Genomic DNA, 22619 nt, shown 5'->3' with positions numbered 1-22619 from the left:
ATTTGTTATCTGTAGTATATCAATATATCATTTTATTGCTAGGGGGGCTGAATCAGTATTTTAAAACTTACTTCAACTTTAATTTTATTATTCCAATTTCTGTATGTGAATGTTATTCAATGAACCAACATATATAAATTTTTATGATGAAATCATTGTAATTCATTATAACTAAATTTACATATAATTCATTATAACAGCCCTAGTGAAAACTCCATGTAATAAAAGTTAAAAACAATAACCACAAATGAATGAGACACTTATTCCAAGATGAATGTTGGGAAAGACATCCTAGGGGGTGTTCATTTGGTTTTTTATGGCTAAGGAAATCGGCAAAAGTAACGGCTAAGGATTTGGAAAGACAAAATGTAATTTTTGGCACATTTATTGATGAAATAATGGAATTTAGGAGAAAAATTAGGTGAAAGGTCACAAGTTGCATGTGAGGAGGAAAATGAAGAAAATTGAGGCCTCATCCATAAAAATGCTTTTAAGAACCAGTTGGTAAGCTTTTTCTAGTTTAGTGTTGGAGGTCTCTCTCATTAGTCTCTCTCTCTCTCTCTCTCTCATACTCTTGCATACTTGGAGTTTTCTTGGAGCACTTTAGGAGGGTACAGGTACAGGTGATGGTATAGGTACAGGTACATGTACAGGTATAGATGATGGTACATGTATAGGTATAGATACAGGTGATGTTACAGGTACATGTACAAGTATAGGTAGTGGTATAGGTTCAATTTGAGGTGCGCGGGACTTGGACTATTGTCTTACAATCGCTGGATTGGTTAGTTTCCAAGACATGGTATATGTGCTAGATGACAACGATCTCAAGAAGGTGATCTTCAGGAATTTTCATATGAAACCATATTCAGGTTGCCCAGGTTACCAAAAGACACTGACAATTATGAAGAAGCATTATTATTGGTTGAATATGAAGAGGGATGTAGGAGAGTTTGTTGCAAGATGCTTTGACTGTCAGCGAGGGAAGGTAAAGTGTAAACATCCAGGTTGACTGCTACATACGATTTCGATTCCAGAATGGAAATGGGAGGCCATTTCCATGGACTTCATCATAGCGTTTCCAAATATAGTAAAGCAGCATGATTCCATCATGGTCATTATGGATAGGTTAACAAAGGTTGCACACTTCATTCTGGTGAAGTCTACATACTTAGCTAGCGATGTGGCATAGATTTTAATGAGAGATGTGGTTAGACTACATGGTGTTCCAAAGAAGATTGTGTCAGATAGGGATGTGAATTTCACTTCCAATTTTTGGAAGGCATTATTTGCAGGTTTGGGCACAGAGTTGGCCTTCATCACATCTTATCATCCATAGACAGATGGACTGACAAAGTGGGTCAATACAATATTGGAGGACACGTTGAGGATGTATATGATGCATCAACAGAGGAAGCAGGAAGAGTATCTCCCTTTGGTAGAGGTCACATACAACATTGGTTATGAGGAGTCATTGAGGATGAGTCCTTTTGAGGCATTGTATGGGTGGATTTGCAACACTCCTATTAGTTGGAGTGATCCAGTTAACAGAGTATTGATTGGAACAAATATGTTGGCAGAGATGGAACAGGAAATGCAGGTAATCAAGAAGAATCTAAAGGCAACATAGGATAGTTAGAAGAGTTATGCAGATATGAACATATTGTTCAAGGAGTTTTAGGTAGGGGAACAAGTGTACTTGTGCATCAAACAGAAGAAGAGCTCCTTGCAGATTGGATCATGTGCCACATTGACACCATGGTTTTGTGGACCCTTCAACATTATTGAGAGGATTGGGCCAGTAGCCTATCCAATTGCACTGCCTCCGACAATGAAAATCCATGGTGTTTTCCATGTCTCATTGCTTAAGAAGTATGATAAATATGTTGATCATGTAATTGACTGGTCTGTATTGCAGGTGGAACCAAATGGAGGGTTCCACCTGGAGCCTCAATGTATATTGCAGAAATAGGTGCTCATGCTCTGGAACTAAGCAATCGAGCAAGTTAAAGTGCAATGGAATAAATTTGGTGCTGATGAAGCTACATGGGAGATGGTAGATCAGATGCAGGCTATGTATCCTTGTTTTTCGGTTGAGACAAAGCAACTTGACATGGTGGTTTGGTATTTTCATATGGTGGTTTGGTATTCACTTTTTGGTGGTTTGGTATATTCTTTATGGTGGTTTGGTATTTTCTTTATGGTGGTTGAAATATTCTTTATGATGGTTGATATATGTTGTATGATATTTTGATATATGTTTAGATATGGTGTTTAGTATATGTTTTGATATATGCTTTATTATATGATTTGACATATGTTTTGGTATCTATATTTTGATGATGTTTCTATACATACACCTATGTATGAATGTAAATACTATAGAGAGCTATGTTATAAAGATCCACTATCAAGTATGGGTGTCATTATATTATGATATCATGTGGTTGTGTTATCATGATGTTAGGATGTTATATGAGTTGGCACACAACATGATGATAATTTTAAACATCGTAATGAGTTGTGCTATAAAGCTCCACTATGAGGTATGATGTCATGTTGTCATGATGTTTTTCTCTTGAGCAGATATTTCATTGTAAATATTGCATCGAGCTGTGTGATAAAGCTCCATGAGAAGTATGTCTTCTTTCAGCAGGTTTCTGAAGTATATGTGTGGTTGAACACTGAGGACGGTGTCCCCCAAGGGGGAGGGTTCTGTAACAGACCTGATGAAAATTCGATGTAATAAAAGTTAAAAACAATAACCATGGATGAATAGGACACTTATTCCGAGCTAAATTTTGGGCAAGACATCCTATGGGGTGTTCACTTGGTTGTTTATGGTTAAGGAAATTGGAAAAGGAAATGGTTAAGGCTTTGGAAAGGAAAAATGGAATTTTTGGTACATTTATTTATGAAATAATGGAAACTCACTAAGCATATGATAAAACTTCTATAAGATATATAGAGAAGTACATGATGCTATGACTCAGCGAAATATGGTTTTTCCTATCATCAAGGAATTATGATCACATCAATCACTCAACAGAGTGGGGTTACATATTTGACTCAATTTTACATCAAGTGACCAAAACAATGGGATTACATACATAATTGACTTGACTCCAACAATCCAAACATAACTAAATATTACAATTTTACATCATGGGTCTTTATATGACCTTTACATCAAGAGACAAATATGAAATTTATAACTAAAACCAAAGACATCAATAGAGAGGTAGCAAGACCATGATATCCAACAACAACCATCATTCACCATATAAGAATTTGTACTATGAGCATCTAATAGCAACAATATGATCATCATTATGCAAAAAGGAATTCTCAAGAAGTCATGATTCCAATAATAGACTATTAGAAATATAGTAAATGCCCCCCCTGAACCTGTGCCATTTGTTCACTCTCAGGACTGTCATATTCACAGTAAAGTCGTCAAACCAACTTCATTAATTAGTAATACCATCAAAGCAGCAATGTCATAAAGCACCATCATAAGGAAATATTAGTTCTAAGTTTCATTTGAGCAACAACAGACAACAACCAATCAACATCAGAAGAAAAGGGCGACATAATCACTGACTGAAATAAGCTAGAAACTCTCCATGAGTTTGTCCCATAGTTTCTTCATCATAGAGAAACATACACTACTGTGTAGAACCAAAAGTGCGTATATATGCAATTGTCCCTCCTGTGATCTATGTACAGAAAGTAAATTGTAGTAATTTCAGTCTCAACTCCCCCTGAACATGAATGATATATCGGAATAATTAACAAAGTGATGATGCAGATACCACTCCTAGTTTTTGTCTGATATATTCAAAGGAATCACGTGGAAGTGGATTTGTAAATATATTCACAAATTGTTCCTTTGAGGGAACATATTCTAGTTTAAACTTTTGTTCAAGCACTTATTCTCTTAGAAGGTGACATCCGATTGGAATATGCTTGGCTTTTGAGTGCATCAAAAGATTTTTAGAAATACTTATGGCACTAGTATTATCAGATAGAATAGGTATAGGTTGAGAACAAGTTATTTGAATGTCTTGCAATGTTTGCATAATCCATATAAGTGATTTGAATGAACTCTAGTTTCTACTTATGGGCCAATGGATGAAAACTTAGATTTGCAAGCTACTCACAATATCCAAGGCCCTTAATGGAAGTAACTCCTAACCTTCTTAACTCCTTTGGTTCTTTGAAACCTTGCTAAACCTTGCTCTAATACCACTTGTTATTTAGAGGCAAAGATAAGCATGAAAAGACATGAAAAATAGGTACACAATCTTCTGATTGAATAAAGAAGTTCTATTCATTAGTTATTCTCTCATATACATCCACTAAGTTTCTGATATTGTCTCTTATTATTTCATATTATAATGACCCAACCATGAGTATATAAGCACTAAAATTTATGAATATGGAATCATGCAAACTCTAACTTTCGTTTCCTCATGCAAACTATGACTTGATGCTTTAACTAAACTTTTCTAACGATCAACATTTTTCTTTTCCTTAACTTAGCTTTCCTTGACAAGGCACTAACTTTTTAACTTTGACTCACTTGACTTCTAATGTTAGACTTAACTTTATTTCCTTCACTTAACTTAACTCTTCATACATTGCATGCATATGAGAGTACTTACTATTTCTATCAAGTGAAACAATTTTGATCTATGACAAAGTTGTCATCAATGAAAATAAATCAAATAGTAAATTTAGGGATAGTTTTTTATAAATTTTGTGCTCTTATAATTTTTAAATTGATACACGAGACTAGATTTCACTTGGTTGTAAGGAATTTGAATATTTGACAACTATTAGGCTAATTGTGTTGTTGATTTTATAGGATTAGTTTCATTCATATCATTTGCATATTGGTTATGTTAAGAATAATTGTATAGAATGATTATCCCCATACTTCAATAAGTGTTAAACTTATGAATTTTAATAATCATTAAATATAAAAAGTGAGGTATATTATGCAATCACGTAGTTTCAAATTGAGAAAATTGATGAGATGAAATGAGTCACATTGAACCACAAACTTATAATGATGGGCCATCTAGGTGCGCTAAGTCTACCTCCGATGTGGGTGCCTATAGGGGCATGAAAAATGATTTTTAGGCTAAAATAAAGTCTATGATAGAGGTACTCTTTCAACCTCATTCATAATTTATTTATATATATCTCTATTAAGTGAGGAAGATCAATCACATAGTCGTTATTCTCTAGTTTGAAATGATATCCATGACTAATATTACTTGGTTCCTTAATAATTCGTTCATGGATTTCTAATTACTAGATGAAAATATTTACCAAACTCTTAATACATAATAGTAAATTAAGATAATAAATACTAAAGTGTGTTTTGTACTTTTTTTACAATATCAATAGAAAGCCTTTTTACAATAAGAAAAGATTAAATAATAAAATTTTATCTAAGAACTAATTAAATTATTGTTATTTGTATCTTTTATATATTTGTTCAATAGTGAAAAGAAAATTGAGATGTGACTATAAAACATATGCAAGAATCAACTTTTCATTTAGAAAGAAAAAAGTAAGGCTTAAAATGCATATATTGGTGAATTTGTATTTTATTTTTTTGGATTTCCTTATGTATAGTTTATATATATATATATATATATATATATATATAGATATATAGATATAGATATAGATATAGATATATATATATATATATAATCTAATTTCTTTCAAATTTATATCAAAGTTTTAGTTGAAGTAATTTTAAAATTTTCACATATTTAAAAAATTAAATAATTTTAGCTCATGGAGTGTAACTCGTTTCAAAAACGCCCTGTTTTGAAGTATTATGTAAAAGCATGAGATTCAAAATTCAAATTCCCTTGAGCTAGGTCAACCAAAAAATAATATTTTTATCTATTTATTTATTATATTTTTAGAATATGGTATATATATTGTAACTATTTTGAAATCAAATTGTCTTTAATTTATTACTTTTATGTATTTTTAATATAATTTTCAAATAAATATACATAAATTAAATACTTAAAAATTAGTTAACAATATTCTAACATTTCAAAATGTTACATTTTAATTTTATAATGAATTAAAAAATTAATATAATTAGCATATTCTAATTTTATATTTAATTAAAAACGATTAATGAAAAGGAAAAATATAATATAAAAAAATTGATATATCTTTGTCTTGATGATGAACCTACATCTAGGTTAGAAACGCATCGACCCTTTGTTCTCTATGTGATTTCTTTAGAAAATATGAACATTATATCATGAATCACAGAAGCATAAAATCCAAGAAAAAAAATTGATATGATTAAATTTCATGTGGTTTGAATATCTATTTTCAAAAAAAAATTACAATTATCCCCTATCCACTCCTGGAATCTCTACGCAAATTGCCGAATGCAATGACAAACAAGTTTTCTCCAATCGTATGAGTAGAGATTGAAGGGACATAATAGGAATTGATGTCACAGTTTTATCCCATTAGGTATGTGGAGGCCTAGTGTGTCAGTGGCATTACTTCACAAAACATTCGGGCCAAAGCATGCAGGATTACACTACATAATTCGAAAAGATGACTATAGTATTGGGTATCTCTCCAAAAAACCTAGATGTACTCGTCAAGTTTTTGGGGGGTCTGCACTGCCATCTACGTGAGCAAGTGATGTTATTGAAGCCCAAATTGGTGGACAAGTCTTATGTACATGCACAATACCTGAAGAATGTACGCTTGAAAAGAGCATGATACAATGGATCGAAGCAGAAGGAGAAACATGAAGCTTATAAGGAGAGGAAGAAGAAGAAAAAAGGGGGAAATGATAAAAAGACGAGAACCACAACACTCCAGTTTAAATATCCTAGCAACCACTGCAACAATGATGGCCATATAGAGGAGAAGTGTTGGAAGTTGCATCCGGAACTAAAACCAAGGAACAATAAGAAATATAATAAGAAGAATAATATCATGGTCATTGATTCGATCAACCAAGTTGAAATAAGCTCAAACGTGGATGAGAATATCATATGTACATTAGTGGAGAAGGAGGTTAATTTGAGTAGCCTTTAGCAACAAGAAGAGAGATACATGATGAAACTCTTCCATATAAAGATACAGGTCATGAGACAATGATTGATTCTCTGTCTGACTCGGGATCACATGCAAATCTCATTGCAGAAAGGTTGGTCAAGAAGTTGCGGATGGAAGTTTGTGATCATCCAAACCTCATCTCCACTAGGATGGGTAAATAATCATGCAAATCTAAATAACAAAAATATTTAAAATTAGATTTTGTATCAGTGTTGATTTTATTGATGAAGTATATTTGGATGTGGTTCCCCTTAATGTATGGGGAGTTGTGTTTTGGGTTCCATACGTCTACATCAATGATGTAATATTCATGAGGATAACTAACTAGTATTGACTCACCAGGGATGGAAAATCATTCATCATCAACACACACAAAGGAAAGTCAAAATTTTCACTGGTAAGTGCCAACCAAGTTAAGAAATTGATCAGTTCTAACAAGAAGTATACTTTATTGTTTTTAAGATAAATTCAGTCTGAAGAGGAGTCAATAAGAGGAAAGTCATCCATGGAGGGGTGTACTAAGAAACGTAAAAAGTAATTGGAGGAGTTGCTATAGGAATACAAGGACGTGTTCCGAGAGTCTAGAGGGTTACCACCTTATAGAGAACTGTAGCACGAGATCCAACTATTGCTAGACTCCCAATTGCTAGATATTGGGTTATACGGGAAATCTGTTATAAAAGAAAGTGAGGTGACGAAATAATTGCAGTAGCTGCTAGAATAGGGTGTCATTTGATAGAGTACATAACCATGTGGGTCACCCATCGTCATTGTACCGAGGAAGGATGGGACTTGGTGGATGTGTATAGATTAGAGGGTTTTGAATAAAATCATGCTCAAGAACAAATATCCCCTACCAAGGATAGACGATTTGCTAGATGAGTTGCAGCAAGAGAAGTATTTCAACAAGCTAGACTCCAAGTCTTGATATCACCGGGTTTGAGTCAATGAAGAAGATACATGGAATATTGTCTTCAAACCTAGGCAAGGTTTGTATCAGTGGTTAGTTATGCCATTTTAGCGATGTAATGCACCAACTAGGTTTACGAGATTAATGAATGATATACTATGCCCTTTTATAGATTCATTTGTTATTGTCTATATGGATGATGTACTCGTATACATTTCTACTTTGGAGGAGCATATTTCACATTTTACACATGTTCTGAAAACATTGAAGAAGAACCAGTTGCTATAAAATCTTACGAAGTGTGATTTTGCGCAACAATCTTTGGTGTATCTGGGTATGTTAGGAGTGGAGGAGAGTTGAATATAGATTCTTCAAAGATGGATGCCATCCTAAAATGGGTTGTGCCTACTAATGTTTCCGAGCTCAGGAGTTTCATTGGAGCAGCAAAGTACTTGAGGAAATTCATAACCTCATTTTCAGTGGTAGCAACACCGCTCCACACCATAACAGCAAGTGGTAAGAGTTTCTAGTGGGGAAAAGGTTAGCAAAAGGCTTTCGAGGAGCTAAAGAAGAAGATAAGTCAAGCCCCAGTTTTGGCATTACCAAAATTGAAGTGGCCCTTTGAAGTGGAGACATATGCATGTGGGTATGTTATGGGAGTTGTCTTGATGCAAGGGGGAAGGCCTGTTTGCTACCATTATAAAGTATTTGATGGGGCAGTTCTTAACTGCCCTACCTACGATAAGGAGCTCTATGCCAGGTTGCAAGTTATGAAGAAGTGGAATCATTACCTTATGGGAAAGGAGACAATAATCTACATACATTACCAACCATTACAATTATTGCAGGCCCAAAGTAAGCTACAAAAAAACATGCATTACAAGTGGATGGGTTTGTTACAACAATTTCATTTGGTAATCAGGTATAAGAAGGGAAAAACAAAAGAGTTGGCCGATATGCTTTCAAGGCCACACACATAAAAGATTACAGCTCTGGGGAATCTTATGCACATGGATCCATTCACCCGTGCTACATATAGAAAGACATATTCAGAAGATGAGGACTTCAAGGAGGTGTATCAATAGTTGCAAAGCCAGATTCATGTGCATGATGAAGATAAGACTATTGAATACCATCTTGAGGATGGGTTACTCTACAGGCTAGATAATCTATTTGTTCCTAAAGGTGAGTGTTTTCAGCTAATTAGAGAGGCTCACACCTTCAATATTGCAAGGCACTTTGGTGTAGGGAAGACCATGGCTAACTTGCAAAGGTATGTGTATTGGACCAAGGTGCAAGAGCATGTATCTTTGTTCATAAGACAATGCATGCTTTGTTGTACCAACATGCCTAGCCACATGAAAGAAGGTTTATATCATCCCTTGTTACTACTCGTCCTTGGGAAATCATTTACATGGACTTTGTGGGAGGTTTACTGACAATGAGGAAGGGACATGACTACCTGTTCTTGATAGTTGACAAGTTCAACAAGATGTGTGTTCTGATGCCCTATAAAAGGACCATCAGCAGACAAGAAGCAACCAACTTTTTCTTTGGATAGGTTTGGGTGTACTTTGGGATAAGAAGGAGCATCATTTTAAATAGGGACACAAGATTTCTCAGTGCATTTTGGACTACATTGTGGAAGCATATGGAGACAAAGTTGAAGATCTATAGATCTATAATTTAAATAAAGTTGTAATAGTGTAAAAATATGGTAGTTTAATATATTATTATCATATCTCTTGTGACAAATTGTCTAGTGGAATATCCACGGTAGTTTACAGATAACTATCCATTATCAATCAGAAATGATGCCCACTGAAGTGTTTTTCCCAACATGCAACTTAGAATATGTGACCCATGACCTTGGTCTTATTTTATTTACATAGAAAATCAATGAGGAACTGTTACAAAACTTGCTTTTCTGTTAAGAAAAATCCTTCATCAAGATACCAACAAAAATAGGTGTACAAAGGTAGAACTTCCACAAACTCTAGCTGAAGAAGAACACTTCTCTTTCAGATTTCGACCTTCTGCTTCTTCTGTGTCTTCTTTGTGATATTTAATATAACAAATTATTCAATTGTGTGTAGAAATGAGATTCATATTCCCTATATTTATATAATTTAGAGGGGGTGTGAATAGACATGTCCATTGGGGCAGGGACCACTTGACATGTAAGCCACCTTGACACCTATAGGGGTTTCTGTCCTAAGATTACATATTTAAAAATCCTTTGTCCTTTTTCTTTATAATAGGTCGAAATAGTACTTTGGCTCTTTTGACTCAAAACCCTAGAAGCTTGAAGAACATGCTTGTCTAGAAAAATACCAATAATTTTCATTTTCTTTTCTTTTCCTTTGTACATAAAATACACAATAGTACAAATTATGAAGACCGAATCTAGTTACATTCTCCAACATTTTAAAGTGTTAAATAACTCTCTAACAAAGGCTTCTAAGCTAAACGAAATAAGAAACATTATGTCACTAGGGAACACGTGACAAAGGGATATGCATGGCCCTTCAAGTCTTACAAGGATATGCCTTTTTCATGTTACATAGACGCATATACAACATATTCCATCTTATGAGGATGTTGGGTACATAAAAAAATTCAAGGATAACTATGTACATGATAAGTAGACTTGTTATGACTGTAATGTGTGGCTCATGGTCATGAGTGTTATGAATTTTTGAAGGGATTGAAATGATATACATATTTATAACCAAAACTTAGAGATACAGTGAAGCTTGAATTTTATGAAATAATAGAAATATTCAAACTGTGTACATGCAATATGAAAATAAACTAGCTCAAATGGTGGTATGTTATCTTTGTCAAGAAATGTGATGGCTTCATGCCTTCGCTAAACAATATTACAATGGTGCTCAAATCTCTTTCATCATAAAGAAGCAATTATAAACCCTAAAATCCAAAAACATGACCCTAGGAGATGAAACATCAAAGGCTTTTGGTCCCCGGCCGGGTAAGTGGAACATCAACTTATCATGGTCATAACTTTGGCATATGATCTCTGTTTGACACACATGATAGCACATTGGAAAGGTCTATTTGATAAGTACATATTTTGACTGCCAATGGTCCATCGATATTATATGAATAACATCATCCCATTTCCCAAAATAACACCATTTAGGGCGTCAAAATGGCTCTGGAAGACCTAAAAACTATAGAAAAACTTCCAAAATAGAAAAATTTTTTATGAACCAATGGAAAAGGTGGGTGGTCACCAATATCAACTTGGATCAAGAAGCCTTATTATTTCACACAACTTTACCTACATCTATCCATTTCAACTACTACTTTAATATCAATTATAGCCATAATATTCCTACAAACATTTTCCCTATTGTTTCTGCCATAAGTGCTATTACTTGCTTCCTCTTACACATCCTCTATCTATTGTCTCTTAGGAACATGGTCCTCCTCTAGAATCATAAACAACCTTACTTAGAAGCTCCCATTTCTATTTTTTTTCTCATTTTGCTCATGATAGGCATATATTAATCATCTTAATTTATTCTTCTTGAATTGTTCACTAAACAATTGTTGGAATAGTCAATTCTAAACATATTACACTCATATATTGAATTGACTAATCTCAATATGTTTCTTTTTAAAAATATCAACAAGATTTGAGACATCACATAATTTCACTTTACTACACATGCACAAACTTGGTGTTTTCAACTATAAGGTTAGCATCTCCATTTCAGTGATTGTCTTGGATCTCCATGCTCTATATATCATTGGTTAGAATAGCTAATTCTAACAATATAACTTCACTCCCGTATTTAAGTGGCGATTCTCAGTATGCTTACCATTAATAAATTGAATGTATTTTCACCTCCACCATTGTATGTATACTCCTCGCCACAAAGCGTGTACAAGCAATGATCCAAAACTTAACCATGAATTCAATGAAATTCATACCTCAACGAATAGCCGTACAACTTCACACAAGTTTGATACCTCCTAGTGCCTATTCCATTTGCAATGCTAGACAAACATTCTAGACAATGGCTCTTTCTACAATCTTGTTCTTCCTCTAACTTTAGGACTCCCTTTTCAAGGAAAAGAAATAGGAGGAAACCAGAACACAGGGAAACCTAGCTCTGTGCAACTCCATGGCACAAGCTACATTCCACGCTCTCTTGGTTGTAGGTCTTCACTCTCAAGTTCAAGTCCTACACAAAAGCCCCTGGTATCCCAGCTACCTTTTCTTGTAGGAAGGAAAAAGAGAAGCGCTTCTCCCATGTCTTTGTGGTGAAGTTGTAAGATTGACCAAATTCAAGGCCATCCAGCTGCCAAACAGCAACTAGCCATGGGTTTCTATTGAGAGCGGTCTGGGCCCAAACAGTTTTTACAAAGCTAGTCGATGAAAGAAGGGCATTCCATGTTTTAGACACACTGCAAAATCAACCAACGCATTCAAGAGTGAGCCGTGCCAATACTTTCTCCTATAGATCTTAATACCATAAAAATGAAAGCCGAAGATTGGTGAGGATGAGTGTATAAAAGGGACACACTGAGAACTTTCTGAAGTATCTCCTCGATAACGGGTTCATTTTGATTTTTGAGAGGGCTGGAAATGATCGGAGTAGAAACTTGCCCGCACTTTTGCCCATTAGGTTTTCTTGTGTTCAATTCCGTTTATTTTGAAATTGCAGTGTATTAACATGGTCAAAAATTTATTGGTAACTATGCAGTTCTGGGTTTACATACTAAAAAAATTATTAGTGCCCATGCAGTTTCCTCTCCTCCATCATGCTGGGAGGAGATTACGTGGATGCCTTATCAATCAATTCTGGCGAAAATAAAGAAAAAGGTCTCATACCCGATGGTCTCAGCGCTGGTATTTTCTGTGCGTAAGAGCAGGGGATCATGTGGTTTTCTTTGATGATCGGACATGTTGGTGTTACAATTTAAGCGACCAGAAATGGCAAGAATTTAAAATTGATGACAACTATTTCGGTGTCTTTGCTTTGGAACCGCGGCTAGATATGAAGGTCCCATAAACATAACCATCATGGTAATATGATGCTGTTGCAATGGTTGGCAATCGGTGTAATGGCGATTTAAAAAAAATAAGTTAAGCATTATGTGAACAGTTTTTAAATTAACATATGTATTCATATTCACATATGGTATGAGATTTTAATAATATATACATTTAAAAAATTTTGATAATTCAAACAACACTTTATTAATACGTAGGTAAGAATAACAGTTCTTAAGTACTTCATTTTGAATGATTATTTAGTGTTTTACATTTTAATATTTCTCTTTTTAATTACAAAGTTGAAAGGTTCATGGAAAAGAAAAAATAATATTTTAAACATTTAGTTGCATCATTACAAGTAATTTGATCACTGGTTTAAGTAACTTAGTCGGAAGAAATTAATATTTTTAACTGATTTGATGAACAAAATAAGATAGCTATAGCGTAATAACAAGATTATTAAAATTTTCACTATCTTTAAAATGCAATTAATTATTGATCGACACGTTAATGACTAATTCAAAAATAATGAGAGCATTCTAGATTTTATATTAAATCTTTCCAAATTTAGTGAGTTGATGATGATTTAATTTAATTAATGTTATTTTTTTATATTTTGTTTAAGAGATGAGTGGTCATTTTGAGTTTTTTAATTTTAACTGAATTTTAATTGGTAAAATTTTGGATTTGATTTTGGAATCTATTCATTTTAAGAATACACATTTCTCATACAAAATAATGCTAACTACCATTTATGTTTCCATGACACTGGCCTCCATGCAACAAACAAACACCATTTACCAACCACATAATCCCATATAATTTATAATAAGATTTAGTGCATGCATTTATAAAAATGAAGATATTGATTAGAGTAGCTCCATATGGAATGAAAACATACAAATTTTATATACCTATTTCTTTTTTAGATGGTTGTTGCTTGGAACAAGTGGAATTCAATGAATCCATCCAATCCAATTTGGATTACACTACTACACCAAGGGCACTTTTAAGACATTCTTTTAAGACAAAAGAAGTCTTTTGTCTTAAAAAATCACTTTTTATTTTAGCTATTTTACGTTAAAATTTAATATCAATGAATTGTCTTAAATGTAAACTTTAAGACAAAAATATTTTAAGACAAAACTTTATTTTTAAGACAAGAATAGTTTAAGACAAAAATATTTTAAAACAAAAGAGAAAAAATTATTTTAAGACAAAACTATATATTTAAGACAAATATTTTGAGACAAAACTTTATATTTAAGACAAAAGAAAAACAAAAGCAGTTTGAGACAAACATTGAAAGATAAAACTTAAGACAAAAATAATTTAAGACAATTATTTTAAGACAAAAACAATTTAAGACAAAACTTTATATTTAAGACAAAAGCAGTTTGAGACAAAAATATTTTAAGACAAAACTTTATATTTAAGCTAAAGGCCACTATGAAACCTATTTAATACAATTAACAATTAAGACATAAACATATCAATTTAAGACAATATTATCTAACAACTACAAAATTGACTCTGATAGTGCGCCCTAAGTCCATCAGCTTGTAGGCAACTACTCTCTTGCGCCTATACCAAGGTTGTTATTTTACTTACCATTCAAGTTATCTTATATAAAGACAATGATTTGTTGGGTTCCTTGTTTTGTGGGGGTAGTCGACTAAGAAGAACATGACAACTTTCACTATCAATCATATTCTAAAAATTAGTCCTGATGATGGACCCCCTTTGGGGTTTGAAACGTCGAAAAATTAAACATGATACTGTGGATAACTTGGATCATGCTACTCCAATGATGGCTTTACTGGTCAATGTGGAAAAGACCATCTCACCCATTTGCTTATGGAGCTCAATCTGACCAATTGGATCTGTGGCAAGAACTTCAAAATCTGTTTTTAAATAATCCGCCATGGACTTTGGATGTTTTATTGTTGGCTTCAAAAATCTCATTTGCATCTTTCCCTCTTTGCTGTCAAAGGCTGACATCAACCTTGCCTGATTTGTAGGAGCCATTTCCAGATATTTGGCATAGGTTTGAGCTTTGAGCTGCTCATTCCTAGCCTTAATCTTCTTTTACTTTTCTTTCAAATCCTGGCTTTGCTCTGAAATTGTCCTTAGTGATGACACTTCTACACTTAGTTGCCTATATAGTGCCTGTGTTTGAGAGGTAGATGGTGTGTCCCATGCTAATGTTTTCTGCACTGTGTCACTTCTTGTCTCTTCATATTCCTACTCAGACAAAGGATTCAATCTCTATCTCTTTACATATACCTCGTCCAACGGAACTGTAGAGGGGCTTGTCTCATTCCTACTTCTTTTTTGAATTCACTGCTCATTGGGAGGAGTCTGCAATACTGGAGGGTTGCACATGTTTGTATCAATTTGGTTCAACTCCTCATAAATTCTCTGTGATCCTAAATCTTTTCTCTATCCTGAGGTATCTGGTTGTTCTGATGTCTGTGCACTATGCTCCTATGATGGTCTCTATGAAGATTCTCCAAGAACCTATACAAAGGAATCCAGATCAAGTTATCTTTCCAAATCTTTCATAACATTTTCTACTTCAACTTGTGTACTATCTTGTTCTATAAGTGTTCCCTCCACCCACTCATTTTGATTTGCATACTGTTCTATCTCTGGAATACTATGATGGATGTAGGGTGATAGTTTATGCTTCTTCCTTCTGTCACTGATGAAGCTATGAGGATCATAAGGCTAGATGAAAATATTTTTCATTTTCATCCTCTCAAGGATTTCCTCTGCCTCTTTTTCTTCTCTTCTGTTGTTGCGAATAAATCGGCCTAGGTGATCCTTTATCCTTAACTGAGCTTTCTTCTTAGCTTTCATAAACTGGATTTCATCGGAATTTATCATTTTCCTGTAGTACTCTAGGGAAAATAATATCATGGCGAGGTATTTAGGAAGTTTCAAGGGAGGCAGCTCACACCTATAAATCCTGATCTCTATATGGTTTTGGTAGAAGTACCAGTCCCCAACCTTATATTTCTTGGATAACTAGAGAATTCTCTTAATATCATCACTGATTCTAGGAGGGGGACTTCCTATCAACATGGTAGTTACTGGATGCACAAATTGATCAATAAAATGTGTATAAGGATGAGGAGGAGAATGGGAATAATGAAAAATGGAAGTCCAAAAGATGATTGATCTAGGGTTCCCTCTAGTGACAAGATTTTGTACAGAGAAAGGGAAATTATCAGCTTGGTAGTAAAGGAAAAGATGATATAGGACTGAAGAATATTTAAATACCCTCTCATTCTCTAATCTCATGAATTGGTCATGCATCTTATCAGCAATGAATGTAGCATAGTCATATTTGCATGCAGGAGGTTGGCCAGGGTAAAAATAGTCATGTAGGCAAAGGTTATTTCATCTACATACTCACTAGTGGTAAAACCCATAATGCAAGCAAACATGGTGACAATATCCCTGCCCAAACTAGTGAAGGGACATGTCATGTAAGGAGGGGGGTATTTTGATATATATTGTTCTTCAATGAAAGTCTGACTGACTTGGTTGATTTCAGAACTGGACATCCTTGAAGATTTATCAAGTAAATCAGCAATTAAAAGATGAGTGAGGTTCTGGCCAAGTTGTAATTGCAACATTTCGTTTATAGACTTAGCTGTAATGGTGAAAAGAATTTCCTGGTTAGGGGACATTACAACTCTCAGATTGGGGTTGTAGTTTGCATGGTATTGGTGAACAATATTTGGGAACATATGGACAGTGGGGAAATGATATTTATGGAGATTTGACTCCCAAAGACCTATTTTATCAGCGTTGTTCAGTAATTGTCCTGATACCTGTAGTACAGTTTCAAGGGGGTTTCATCAAAAGTAAGGTCCTTAATTTGAAAATCTTTATCAGCTAAGGGAAGGTAGTCCAAATCCCTGTGGGGAGTAGTGATTGGTGCGACATTTAGGGTGATAGGAGCTTCCATCCTTGGTTCTTGTGTATTCAAGGAAGAAAGTTGGGGTTTTCAAGGATTTTAGATAAAACAGGTACTTGGGGAAGTCTTGGGACTAGGAAACAACTTAATTGTACTGAATTATTTGAGTTTAGAGCAATTTAGTGGAAGTTTAGTACAAAAACAGGGTTTTTGAGAAGGAAATGCAGTAAATACCTGTTTATGGTTGACTGTCAGGATAAATGGCTATGGTGAAGGTTTTGCAACATGTGCACAGTAGTTTGCAGTGGCCTGGAGTTCAGCAACTGATAATGGTTGGAAATTGGGAATAATTTTCTGGTCTGGATGTACTCTATGCATGCATGGATGCAAAACTTTCTTTTTTCGGTAAAAAGAGAAAACCATGAATATTTTTGTTTTATGCACAAAGACAATGATTTTTGGAATTTGGTAGGTGAATGGAAAATGAGAGTTGGAGTTAACTGATTGATGGGACACTTTATCATTTAGCAAAAGATGTAAGCGGGAGCGGTAATGGTTTTCATCGCACAACTTTTGGGAGGTTGGTGGTTTTGGCGAAGGGTCGTGCGATGCCACAAGTGGGATGACATGTAGCATCAGTGAAAAGTCAAAATAGCTTTCATCACGTGGTTAAAATTCAACCAAAAGGCTCGTGCGATATGAGCGAGAGTTGTCGGATGAGGGAGGGCAGATAGAACTGCAGTCGGCGGCGGAAAGTGTTAGGGATTTAATGGAGGGGGCTCACTGCATAATTAAAATAATTAAAATGACTTAATTATATCGGGGATGATGGTATTGGCGGAGAGGTTATTAATTAATCCAGATGTCTAATTAATCCCCATTTTAATGCAGCGTTGGTTTGGCTCTTAATTAATCGCAATTCGATTGACTAATCTAATTTAAGTAACTTTACTTATGGTTTATTTTTCAAACCATAGGGACAGGATATTTATTTATTTTGGGATTTTTATTACTAATATGGGAAAGGGTAATGTGTTTTGGGGTTTAAATAATAAGAGTTAAAAGTTAATATGACCATGGAAAAAGAAAATGCGCTAAGTAAATGTTTCCAAAAATACATTCATCATCCAACATTATGACTTAGGCTAAAATGTGTTTAGGGGGGGGGGGGGGGGGGTGTTTTATAAAGAACTATTTATTTTTCCTAAGTAAAAAAGTGATTTTACTTTAGGAAAAGGATTTGAAGGAAATGAATGAATTATGAAGGGGGTGAATTTTGATGAAGGGGTTTTAGCACTTAGGCCTTACAAGTTATTAGGTCGAGGGTCTGGTCCCTCCAGAAGTCAGAGAAATGCTCTGAGCCCCTTTAACTTTCATGTTGTTGGTGCCTTGAGTACTTATTGGAAATTAGTAAAATTTAGGGGAAAAATGAGTGAGGACGTTAAATAGTTTTACTTTTTTCCATGATGTAAATGTCTCCATTGTCATCCATATATTTAAGTGCTTTTGATGATGAAAGCATATGACTTCATATTTGGATAATCATTCATCATGCATAATTCTACAACCAATCATCTACTTACCCTACCTACTTATCCTACTATTTTTACTTCTTTTATTAGGGTGTGCTTAAACTGGCAAACCCTTATCAAAACCTTTTCTTTTCTTTTACAATGGAAATCTGTCTAAGTCTAACCTTATTACATCAAAGGGCTCGGATTAAACTATTGAGCATCCTTTTTATTCAGTCTACCTATCTACTTATTTGCCAACATTAAACAGTTTGGTCAGATTTTATTCTCTATCTCTAAGCATGAAATTGAAAACATGGAATAACCAAGTTTAAACTATTTGGTTACCATGGATTGTGGCATAAGTAACAAGTTGCACACAATTTATTTATACAAAAAGTAAAATAGTAGTGGAATTTGGGCTTGCACACTTTCCCGGTTTTTTTATTTTTCTTGGGGTTCATTTTTCATCTTTTTTGACCTTTTTCCTTCTTCTTTTTTCCCTTTGATTTTTATTTTAGAGCATACCCTCTTTACATTTTTAAATTTTTTTTAGATTTTACAAATATGGAAAACATTTGCAACAAGCAAAGGTATGTACATATTTTAGAGCTAAACCAAGTCAATCATGATATATGACACCTATTTGTTTAGGAACATAACAATATGTATATATTCAGTACACTCCTTTGCATTAATCCTTGCTTTGTATCTTGCATGTACCCTCACTGCTTGTCAGATTTGACTACCTGCTGCCAGTAGTCTCTTAGCTCTTTCCTCACAAAGCAGGGGAAGGAACTATCTAGTGAAATATCCACAATAGTTTATGGATCACAAGTACACCCTCCTTTTATAAATTCCTCAATGACATAATTTTAGTTAAGCTCAAAGGTTTTCTTGAAGTCAATGAAAAAGCATAAGGGACTAGTTTTATTATTAGAAAACTCTGCCAAAATAATTTGAATCATAACAATGTGGTCCATAATTACATCGAAAGGCATTTTCTCTGTGGGCTTGGGGTGAGTAGAAATTTTTCACCCCAACCAATAAGAGGACATTATTTTCATCGTCATTGATGCGATCCAAAACTCACAGGTGGATGTTCATCTTCCATTTTCCTGTAATTAAATTGGTGCAGTTGGGTGCCATTCTACGTGCGGGTGCATTCGAATTCAATGCCTTCACATTTCCTCATACTCGTACTCAAGGATAGCTCATTTGAGGATTTTCTCAAGGATCAGGAATGTACAAAGAAAATCGACAATTTTTTTTACTCCTAAGCATAACAAAGTATTCCTCAGGCCAATAACCTTGGGTTCAACTAAAGTTATGATTATGACTCCACTCTTCCTGTGGCTACCAATATACCGATGCATGTTCAATGAATCCTTGTTGAGAAGATTTCCACTGGCATAATGAATGTAGTAACATTTGGACTGATGTTTTAAAAGAATAATGTGAAGCAATAGAAGATGAAGAAGCCCACTTGATAACCACTGCCAGTAGTTTTATGGAATAACAAGTGCATGCATGATTGTCATAAAGACAAAAGAATCCCATCAGCTAAATTGCTCTTTTTCCGATGTCGTCGACGAAGGCAATTGTGAGCCAATATCCTAGGACAACCAAGCACCAAATTGTCTTCTTTTTATTTGATAAATTTCAATGCCGTTCATTTTGACAGCATCAGAAGTTGTCCCATCGTACTAAAGAAGTTATTTTGGAGTAGAATCTTTAACCCCACTAAATAGACAACATAAGAAACAAAAAACCCCACTAAATAGACAACATAAGAAACAAAAAGAAATAATCATCCTCTAGCAGAGAAAACATACAATCTGTTTCTCAAACACAACATTAGCAATGTCTTTAGAAAATCCATTTTAAAACACAGTAACAATTACTTCTTTTGGTTTTTGGTAATGTTCATTTCTGCATAGGAAACAATGATCATGTTCAAACCATAAGAATAACAATAGATTTAGAGGAGTCATGCAAAGACAAAAGCTATGTTTTATGTGCACAAATTGAAATGCACCATTATTAAGCCTCATCCAATTCAAATAACAACTATTTGAAAAATTGGAAGAGTTTAACAGGTACAAATTGATAACGATCCTCTGATTTAATATCCCCCAACATAACGACATCAAATATTTCAATATCCGTCATATAATATTAAAATTTAAAGCATTATATACACACTAGAATTTTTCACCTGAATTTAAGTTTAGCTGGTTGCAAAGGTTCACCATTATTATTATTATTATTATTATATGTGGAAGTCGATTGCTGAGGCTCACCAATATTATTATTATTATATGTGGAATTTGATTGCTCATATCCTACATTTGGGAGACCATTATCTGATAAATCAATACAGGGGCAACAATTTCGTTGGCTACTATAGTAAGGGATTCCATTTGGGAGATCTTAAATATGCTATCGTAAGGGATTCCATTTGTTCCTAGAATAAAAAATTTACATCAGTTCGTCTTTGAGACTTTGATTCCTAAGAAAGAGAGAGGATTTGTTGAATCTCATGTATGTCATTGTTTTTTTCTACATACTTTTTTAATATAACTTTATCTTTTTTTACACGATTTTTTTTTTCATTCTTCATTAATCAAATAAGAAATTACATATAGCTTTATAGACAAAAAAAAGCCTAAATTTGAACATTATATAAAGGGTGCAAAGAATGTTAACAATGACACAAAACTTGAGGTAATTTATTCATTGCAGATGATTTTTTTCCCTTTTTGAAATTTTCTGCGAACATTAACGACTAGAATATCCTTATAGAAAAAGAGATTTTAAAGTTTTTTTACCATAATCAATGGTTACAATTCCTTGGAGATTAAATGCTAAAGAAAAAAGAGTAATCAAAGATTATTTCTCTTCTACAACTAAGAAAGACTCTCTCTTTTAAAGATCAGTTTGTTATCCTAAAGCCAATTTACTAACTAGACATGCATCACATTGATCATCCAAGTCTTAAAGTTTGGGTTGTTGGCATCAAGAACATATCCTACCTTAAATGAAACCATAGTTGTTTGATATTCCTCTAGAGAAAAAAACACAATAATATAAGGTCAAAGGTTAAATTAAATTATAATGAAACTTGTTGACAAATTTGTATCAACTCTTATATCATCTATAAAAATGTGTGGCTAGTGGATCAGTGACTGAATTTTCACACCACCAAACCCTGAAAGAGAAACATGTCACAATCTGAACTTAGAACAAAATGTTTACCCCTTAGGAAAGTATGACTTTGCCATAGAAGGATCCAATTCTATTGCCTGGTTTTCATCAACCACAACATCTACTAAACAAAGGACATAAAATAAATAAAAGTGTAGTAGCATGCTTAAGTCTGATACACAAATACTTAACTAATTAGTGATAATAAACATAAACTTATTGTAAATTCAACAAAAATGAAGCATTCAACTTAACGGGAACATTATGAGTACCAATGATGATTTTATAGGTAGCCAGTTCATTACATAAAAGTAAACAATTTTTGAATATGAAAAGGTCATTTCATGAATTCATAATGAGAGAATAAACCCAGGATAAATATTCCAATAAAAACATTTATTGTTCTACGAGATTTATGTTAGTGTAAAATTCTTCTTAAATTTAACCTCCTACTACATTCTTTAGAAGATATATAGAAACTCAAATTTCGATGGCATTTCATTGTCCATATATTTAGCTTCATTATTGCCTTCCACATTCTCGATTCTTCCTATCGACATTCCTTTGCACCTCTCGGTGCAATTACTACTAATATTATGTTATGGACTTTGAATAATCCATGGAGTCGTGGATTTGCAATACTTTCATACTGTCCTTGTTTCTCATTATTGGATGTTCAAGATGCCAATATGATGTGTAGTACAATAAGTTCCACATTGAATTAGGATAAATTGTGGCCACCAAATCACACTAATATAACGAACTTGAATAGTGAAAATTAACCTGATCGTCCATGTGTACGCAACTAGGTGGGTGCAATGAATCAAGTTAGTGACCATGGGATGAATTAAATATTTTTAAACATTTATTTCAGTTGATTTTAACTTAAATTTAGAAAAGTTTTCTTGG

This window comes from Pinus tabuliformis, chromosome 3_1, assembly GCF_031772625.1.
Source record: "Pinus tabuliformis cultivar Carrire ecotype Pingquan chromosome 3_1, CPIR1, whole genome shotgun sequence".
In the NCBI taxonomy this organism is placed as follows: Eukaryota; Viridiplantae; Streptophyta; class Pinopsida; order Pinales; family Pinaceae; genus Pinus; species Pinus tabuliformis.
Note: the sequence above shows the minus strand (reverse complement) of the source record.